This window comes from Lycium ferocissimum, chromosome 2 (genome assembly GCF_029784015.1).
Source record: "Lycium ferocissimum isolate CSIRO_LF1 chromosome 2, AGI_CSIRO_Lferr_CH_V1, whole genome shotgun sequence".
Classification (NCBI taxonomy): domain Eukaryota; kingdom Viridiplantae; phylum Streptophyta; class Magnoliopsida; order Solanales; family Solanaceae; genus Lycium; species Lycium ferocissimum.
In genome coordinates this window covers 8,293,184-8,302,004 of record NC_081343.1, presented here as the reverse complement: position 1 = coordinate 8,302,004, position 8,821 = coordinate 8,293,184, and the positions used below count along the sequence as shown (strand labels likewise).

Here is an 8,821-nt window from a genome sequence, read left to right as displayed (position 1 = left end):
AAGTTTGGGAGATAGACAGAAAATTAGTTATAACTACATAATAAGAAGAAATTTGGGAGAGAGAAAGTACCGAGTAGGATTGTTAAAAATTTATTTAAAAACAACTTTAATTTCCTGCTTTGTCCTTTGAACTTTTCTTATTGAAAGAACTTATTGAAAAATTTACTACCCCTTTAATATTATATATATATATATATTACTACTATATAGAAGCATGGGTTAAAACCCATGCTTCGTAACATTAAAAAAAAAAAAAAAAGTGTGGTCCCCATATTAACTCCAACCAATATTAAAAAAAAAAAACACCAACCAATATTAAAAAAAAAAAACCACCAACCAATATTAAAAAAAAAAAAAAAAAGTAAAAAAAGTGGAACCCACCATCTCCAAACTCACGGAAAAAAAAAAGTGGATCCCGTATTAACAAAATCAAGCAATATTAAAAAAAAAAGAATCCCATATTTAAAAAACAAACAATGTAAAAAAAAAGTGTAAACTTTGTATTCGTAGCAAACACTAATATAATAAAGTTTTAGATACGGAGCACAAACTACAATGTTATATTAATCGTGATTTGAATATATATATATATATATATATATATATATATATATTATATGCATAAAAATAGTGCAAACTAATAATGTCCAAAAGGGTGTGGCCCCCATACTAAATAACACCGAACAATACAAAAAAAAAAAACAAAAAAAAGGAAGAAAAAAAAGTGGAACTCACCATCTCAGGAAGAAAAAAAGTGGAACTCACCATCTCCGAACTCATGGAAAAAAAAATGGACCCCATATTAACAAAATCAAGCAATATCAAAAAAAAGAAAAAAAGTAAACCCCATATTAAAAAAAATATAATGTTAAAAAAAAAAGTGCAGACTTTGTATTCGTAACAAACACTAATATAATAAATTTTTAGATACGGAGCACAAACTATAATGTCATATTAATCGTGTTTTGAACATATATATATATATATATATATGTGTGTGTGTGTATATATATATATATATATATATATATATATATATGCATAAAAATAGTGCAAATTAATAATGTCCAAAAAAAAAGTGCAGCCCATATTAAAAAATCAAACAATATTCATATGATTTTCAAAGTATCTCATTAAGTCAATAATGATGGATTCATTGCCACGTGCGTATCAATCCATTAGTGGGAGCAAATGAAATTGCTTTTCTTCAAAAGATTAAGTAGTTAAACCATACAATTTTTTTTTTTTTTTTTGCTATTCCGCCATGTCATTTATTTGTTATGTTTACTAAAATAAATATACTTAAAATATTTATATTTTAAAATAAGATAGAATTTAATTACTTTTTTATTTTTATTCTTACTCTAATAAATGTGAAAAGAGATTAATGTCGTAAAAAAAAATATATCAAATAGAGATCAAATAATGAATAAGGTAAATGTCAAATTATAATTCTAATCGACGTTTTCTTAAAAAACCATGCAAAAGACAACATGACAAGTAATGAGCTAAACCGAGAATATTTACCAAAAATTAAAAAATAGTATTTCTTCGTTTAAATAGAAAATCAATTTCTACTTTGTTTCGTTTTAAAATAGTATTTCTTCGTTTAAATAGAAAATCAATTTCTACTTTATTTCGTTTTAAACATGTAAAATTAATTTAATAATTTGAATTAGAATTATCCAAATCAAAATTTGATAAAAAATAATAAGTATTTTACACCTTTAAATTAATCGAATTAAAATTGAAAGTATCAACTGATGCTTAAATATTGCTATTGTTTTATCTCAAAAGAGAAAATAGTTTCTTTTTAAACAAGTCTTCTCTTTTAAAAAATATTAATAAATTTGCCGATTTTGTATTCGTAGCAAACATTAATATAATAAAGTTTTAGATACGGAAAGACAAACTACAATGTTATATTAATCGTATTTTGAACATATTATATATATATATATATATATATATATATATATATATATATATATGCATAAAAATAGTGCAAACTAATAATGTCCCAAAAAAAAAAAAATGCATCCCAAATTAAAAAATCAAACAATATTCATGTAATTTCAAAGTATCTCATTAAGTCAATAATGATGGATTCATTCGCTACGCGTATCAATCCATTAGTAGGAGCAAATGAAATTGCTTTTCTTCAAAAGGTTATGTAGTCAAACCATACAATTTTCTTTCTTTTTTTATATTAGCTTGAGATCTAATCTAGATATTAAACTGTTGTATTTGTTATTCCGCCATGTCATTTATTTGTTATGTTTATTAAAATAAATATACTTAAAATATTTATATTTTAAAATAAGATAGAATTTAATTACTTTTTTATTTTTATGCTTACTCTAATAAATGTGAAAAGAGATTAATGTCGTAAAAAAATATACCAAATGAAGATCAAATAATGAATAAGGTAAATTAGTCAAATTCTAATTCTAATCGACATTTACTTAAAAAACCATGCAAAAGACAACATGACAAGTAAAATGAATTAAACGGAGAATATTTACCAAAAATTAAAAAATAGTATTTCTTCATTTAAATAGAAAATCAATTTCTATTTTGTTTCGTTTTAAACATGTAAAATTAATTTAATAATTTGAATTAGAATTATCCAAATCAAAATTTGATAAAAAATAATAAGTATTTTACACCTTTAAATTAATCGAATTATAATTGAAAGTATCAACCGATGCTTAAATATTGCTATTATTTTATCTCAAAGAGAGGAAAATAGTTTCCTTTTAAACAAGCCTTCTCTTTTAAAAAATATTAATAAATTTGCCGATTTTGTATTCGTAGCAAACACTAATATAATAAAGTTTTAGATACGGAGCACAAACTACAATGTTATATTAATCGTGTTTTGAACATAGTGTGTGTATATATATATAAAATAGTATCCAAACACAACTACATACACATAGATGCACTATAATCTAAAGTGTTGGGCCCGTGCGCAGACCGTCTATAGTATATATAGAAATGACAGTTTGGAGGTGGACGAACGGACTAACAAGGGCAAAGTTGTCATTTTGATGTTAATTGGGGCAAATTTGTAAATAATCTCTTCCTATGCTATGTAATACATGTGTATATGCTTTCTTCTTCAGTGTCCGGTTAGATTCTAGAATCTGGTCTATTCTCTCTCGAGCTTCTCTTTCAAAAAATTCTGCTCATCCTTTCAATATATTGGCTGCTTTGGTTCCAGTTTTCCTTTCTGAGATGCTGTTAATTTTTATTCTCCTTTTAGATTTCTCTACTTTGGTTCTTGGGTGGTTGGGTACGTGAATCTTCAAGAATTTTTAACCAAGTTCTCAACTTCTACTGATTTCTCCTTCAACCGTTTGCTCAATGTTGTGAGTGTGCTTTGGTGTTGGTTGCTTTCATCGTTGCTTCAACTGTCTGTTCTTTTTTCTCGACTTCAGGTTGAATTCTATTCCTCTCGCTTGGTTTCTCAATTTGAGTTCAATATTTCTCTGTTATGTGTTTTGTTTTGTTCAGTTCTGTTGAGATTTTCTGTGTTCCTTCTTTTATTTCAAAGGCACTCTGTTATTGCTAATGGAATTTGGGTTAGTATTTAGACCTATGTTTTTTTGTACATTTTCTTGCTGGATTTTCACATGCATGTCAATACTAATCAGGAACACCCACAAGTCATGTAGTACTTCTAAATTTAGAACTCAGCAGAAATTACATGTACCCGTACACTCACACTCTTATCAAATAGAACTACCCACTTTTGGGTAGATGTAACATAGTTAGCCCTAGCGTATACAGGAGAATGATAAAGTATTTCCATTTATTTTAACTCATTGGGACATTAAATCTATTTCAAGAAAAAATCCACCGACTTCATACATCAGATCGAAGAAAAAAAGAAGGCCTTTGAGGTTTGTTTACTCTTATATACTTTTTTATGGGAGATGTTCATGATTAGTCGATTTTGGTTCTTTGTACTCTTTAATATTTGATATGCTTTCAGGAAATAGTCTTAATGCTAATACATCTTTTACAGTAGCTAGGAAGAATACACTGCACATATTATTGAAAGAGTTTACTACAACTCTTCACGGTGAACTGATTATGCTTTGAAGTTTTAATTGTATTTGAGTCTCATTTTAGTAAAGTTCTAGAAAACTGAAGAGTTTAACCTTTTAAGATGGTCTAGCCATGCTCTAAGCATTAATATAAATCCTTGAAGCTTAAAATCTTTATAGTTATTATATGTTCCTCATTCCTTTTCAGTATAATACAAAATAATTTATTTGATTGTGTTTCAACTTACTGGATGTCAATAATTTCTTCACCTGTCGCTGAATTTCTACTCCCACGTTGTACAACTTATAATTTCAACTTTTTATTGGGTTAATACTTTTATTTACTTTAGCAATTCGTGACTTTTACGCATTATGTTGACATGGTTCTTGCAGTGCGTGCTATCCTGTCCATATAAGATGTTTCAGGCCCAAAAAAAATTAATTTGGATTACTGCTTTATTACTCGAGGTATTCTCAGTGCAAAATACCAAGCACACATAATTAATAGAGTAGTCCGTCTCTGTAGCTTTCCCATTGATCGTCTGTGATATTTTTCTTCTGCTATATAAGTTGAGAAAGAGTAGATTTGGGGTTCTTGACTTCCAGTTTGTGCAGCAACATTCCTACATGTGCTGGTTTTAGTGAGTCAATTCTTTTGGCTGATTTGAGATAGAGAGTTTTACCTAATCCGGGTTTTAGGAAGGTGCTTAAAAGTTCATTTCTGCAGACCCATCGTCTTAAGCTACACAGCATGTTCTCGATAGAGTAGAAGAGTACCGGTGATAGAGAATAATGATTTTACTAGTAATGTTAAGAAGACACCAGGTCATGGAAAGAAAGAAAGATGTGGAACTTTTAAGATTCAGAAGATTGTAATAATGAAATTTCGTATGTTGATCCTATCATTATATTAAGCCTTATGTTGACAAGTCGTCCTGTGCGTAGTTGGTGAAAGTGACCTTTCTAATTTTTTTACGCAGTTAAATGACATGTGATACATTGTAATGTGCTTGGCCATGTGAATGTACTGTAGTGTGTCCGGGAATCTTTTGTGGTCTTCACTCTTTCAGAAGTGAAATGTATATTTTGATCTTAAAAGTAATTTCATTTTCAAAAGTAGAAAAGATCGTGTGAGTATACAGTAGCGCATGTATACTTTTTCCTCCTTGGAATCTTTGCCCTTTCACATCAACATGCTATTGTTCATCGTCCATCCGATGGCTGATATTCACTGGTGTTTTCTTATTTTTCTACCACAGGGCAGGGAGAAAGCAAAAGGGTGCACAAGCAGATGGAAAAAATCGGCTTGTTTTAGGAAAGAAAGTCAAATATGGAAGTCAAAACTCTTCAGGAGAAAAAACTCACTTCCGTCCTCATTGCACAAATGAAGTAATGGTGTGATTGAGATCACGGATAGGGAACTGCAAACTTACCCGAGGAAAACGATTACTGATGGAACTTCTATTTGAAACCTGGCTTCTTCTCTGCTTTGCCGAATTTTAATGTGAGTTGTTTATTTTCTTGCAATTTCACGAAGACTTTGTGTCAGTATATTGTGCTTATACTGTATAAATTCACTTTAGGCTTCGTACGAGTGTGTTTTCTGAATAATGTTTGACGAATTCCTTGAGCAGGGTACATCAAGATTCTGTTGCTGGTTTGCAGAATAGGCAGCAAATAAAAATTCGTTGATCATCGACAAATTTGACTGACTTATAGCTTCCCAAAGGCAAAGTAAGGGGTACACAAATGTATTAGTCTATTATTAGGTATTCATCATTTGTAAGGTTCTCAAGATTCAAAAATGAAAGATTGCGGTAAATTCTATTTCGAGTCTTGGTAATTGCTTCATCCCAATGAAAAGCACATGAAGAAATCTACCTCGACTTATCAGACAGCTTGAAATTAGTGAAGTAATATTTTCTGAGGGAAGGAACCATTACAGCTGCAAATGAATTTTGTGATGCTAGCAAACTTTTCATAGTCATGACTATGCCACTATTGGCAACAGAGACACCAATTGGCATTTTCAAGAAAATGAATATTGAAAAACTTGAAACTAACAGATACCTGGGTAATTCTGCTATTATTCATTTATTTGCACCACTTAACTTTTGAAATTCTATTCAATAAGTATCTTTCTGTACCTCATTATTTTTGGTCTTTGCCATCAGTTGGAGTTACCTTTTCTATATTAGCTATATTTACATCTTGCAAGTAATAACATGTTTTCCCTCTAGCCTGCCAGGAATAGGATAGCAGACACTTTACTTGATCTAACTTATCCTTTACCTAATGTAGGCATGGAATTTATGTGCTAGCTTTTATGTGCTAACTGCGCATTGGAGGATGTTAAATAGTCTTATGAGGTGAGTATATAATAACTATGGACAGATAATGAAGAAATATTCTGAGATAAAACCTTCGAGTGATATGGTAATTGAATTTTTCATTTTTTTTAAGCTATTTATCTTTTCCGAGTAATATTTATCTTGCATAGTAAGTTGTCTGCCTACCTAATATGATTCAAATAGATGTGTACTTACGAATATACTTTATGATAGCCATCTGTAGATACTTAGAACATTACACAAAAAGCGACTTTTTTTTGATTAAACCATGTAAGAGTTAAATCTGCTGGATAGCCATACGATATATATCTGTAGATACTTAGATTTTTACACAAAAGGCGACTTTTTCAATGAAACCATGTAAGAGTATTATCCATTTATCAAAGTGTTCTACCAGTAAGAGCTGGTGCTTTTTAGTGCCACTTTCTAATTATGTCCTCCACTCAAATATCATTGAATAATGTCTTTCTTGATTTCCTCCTAACTGGTTTTGCAACTTAAAAGAAAACAAAGATGCCTCCTCTTCCTTACATACTTCTTGGAGAATACCTTAGTTTTCCTCTTAAAATTAACTTACACTACGACGCTCTCCATTATTTGCAAGCTAAATGTTCATAAATGCCGGAGTATATTTCTTTAACAAGGAGATCCACCAAGGCTGTTGGTACTATTTTTCCAGATTCAGTATATCTCCAAATATGAGGATATCTCCTGTACACGAGAATCTGACGTGCCTTTCTTTTTGAACTTCATAGTAGTACCTAATTCAGCTTTGTTTCTAACTGAACCATTGTTGCGACAATTTATGTATTATTACTTGCTGAGAAGTTGTACGACATCAACAACAACATACCCAGTAAAATCTCACAACTGGGGTTTAGGGAGGGTATTGTGTACACAGACCTTACCCGTACCTTTGGGAGGTAGAGAGGCTGTTTCGGTGCAGAATTTGTTATTAGGATTAAATAATAAGATATAACAACTTAATATAACTAATTATGAGGGTAACGAAAACGAGATATAACTGGTAAGAATTTCAGAAGTAGAATCTTTTGGTCAGTTGTGAATAGAAGGCTGGGAAGGGAGGTACGCAAAAGCCTTGCCTGAGAAGACTAAATTATGAAAAATGATGGAAGTGGAAGTAAGAAATGACTAAGAAACTTTTAGTTTCTAGATATACATCTCTAGATGCTACTATATATCCTAAAAAGTCCAGAAGGAGGGCCTAAAATTTGTTTCTGCTGGTGCTTGTAATTTTTCTACTTTACTGTCGCATTTAAATGATACATTGATTTAGGCAGAAAACTTAACATTGTATGACAGACAACATTTAAAGTCCTGTTGCATGATTCAAATTTCTTTCACTTATATGGTCTCTTGGCACATGATTTGAGAAGTTAATTATGGAACCTAAAGTCTATCTGCAGCTGATAGAATCGGGCTCCTTTCAGTTTTTGCTTCTCCGATCTTTGCCACTAATTCATTAATTGTTCTTGAGTTTGTTCAGTTTTATTTTCCGTCTCTTAATTTAGTTTATTGATTAAGCTATCCAAGCTGTCCGATCTAAACGTGGTAGCTTATTGTTTGAACCATTTCAGACTGCTGGAAAAGGTTGGGTTGTGGAGATGTTGGAAGTGGCTACTTGGCTGAACTGAGTCGAACCAAATGTTACTTTGCTATGAAAGTCACACATAAAGTAGCTGCCACAAAGCATCTTCGTGCTCAGACCAAAAGAGAAATTTTACAGTCCCTTGATCATCTTTTTCTTCCATCACTCTACAGACACTGCGATGCGAGACTGATAAGTTCTCATGTTTGGTCATGGATTCTACCCTGGAGGGGATTTCCACACTCTTACGCAGGGACAACCAAGGAAACATATTTTTGAACAAGCGGTGAAGTATAACCTCCTTTCAGTCTTTGGAGTATGATTTTCCTATTGATACTTTCTGAGTTCCACGTTGAAAAACAAAAAAGATGTTTTCCTTAGATGTCTTCTCAGACGATGAATTTGAACTAATTCTGGAGTTAACAAGGCGTATTTACTAACAATGGAGCAATGTGGCATACCAAAGTGCAATCGCTCTTGTAGTTACAAGAGGTTGAATTATAGCAAGATAGCAAGAATGACTTCTTTGCAATATTCAAATATTCAGAGTTATCAAGAAAACATAGGTATAATGTATATTTTTTAGCATTAAACCAAATTGTGAATATTGCTTTTAACAAAATCAAGAACTGCTTGGAGTAAGAATGTCGACAATCAAAGACATTGCATTGCATAGACTTCAAAATATTAGGGACACCGACTCACTGATTGAAGTGTCAAGTATGTGATCGCGTACTAGATATGCACAAGTATTGCTCAAGAGAAAACAATTAATTTTTGTTAAAGCTGTAAGCTAAAAGCGACAG

At 31.0% G+C, this 8,821-nt stretch overlaps 1 long non-coding RNA gene across 2 annotated transcripts; it reads left to right on the top strand.

Moving 5' to 3' along the window:
* The first annotated feature begins 3,176 nt into the window (after positions 1–3,176).
* Positions 3,177–8,550, top strand: LOC132033529 (uncharacterized). Of its 2 annotated transcripts, none has more exons than XR_009408756.1 (3): positions 3,177–3,443; positions 5,315–5,559; positions 8,005–8,550. It is a non-coding gene; the product is annotated as an uncharacterized LOC132033529 (long non-coding RNA). The 2 variants fall into 2 exon arrangements; XR_009408757.1 differs by lacking the exon at positions 3,177–3,443 and adding an exon at positions 3,654–3,908.
* Positions 8,551–8,821: the final 271 nt, after the last annotated feature.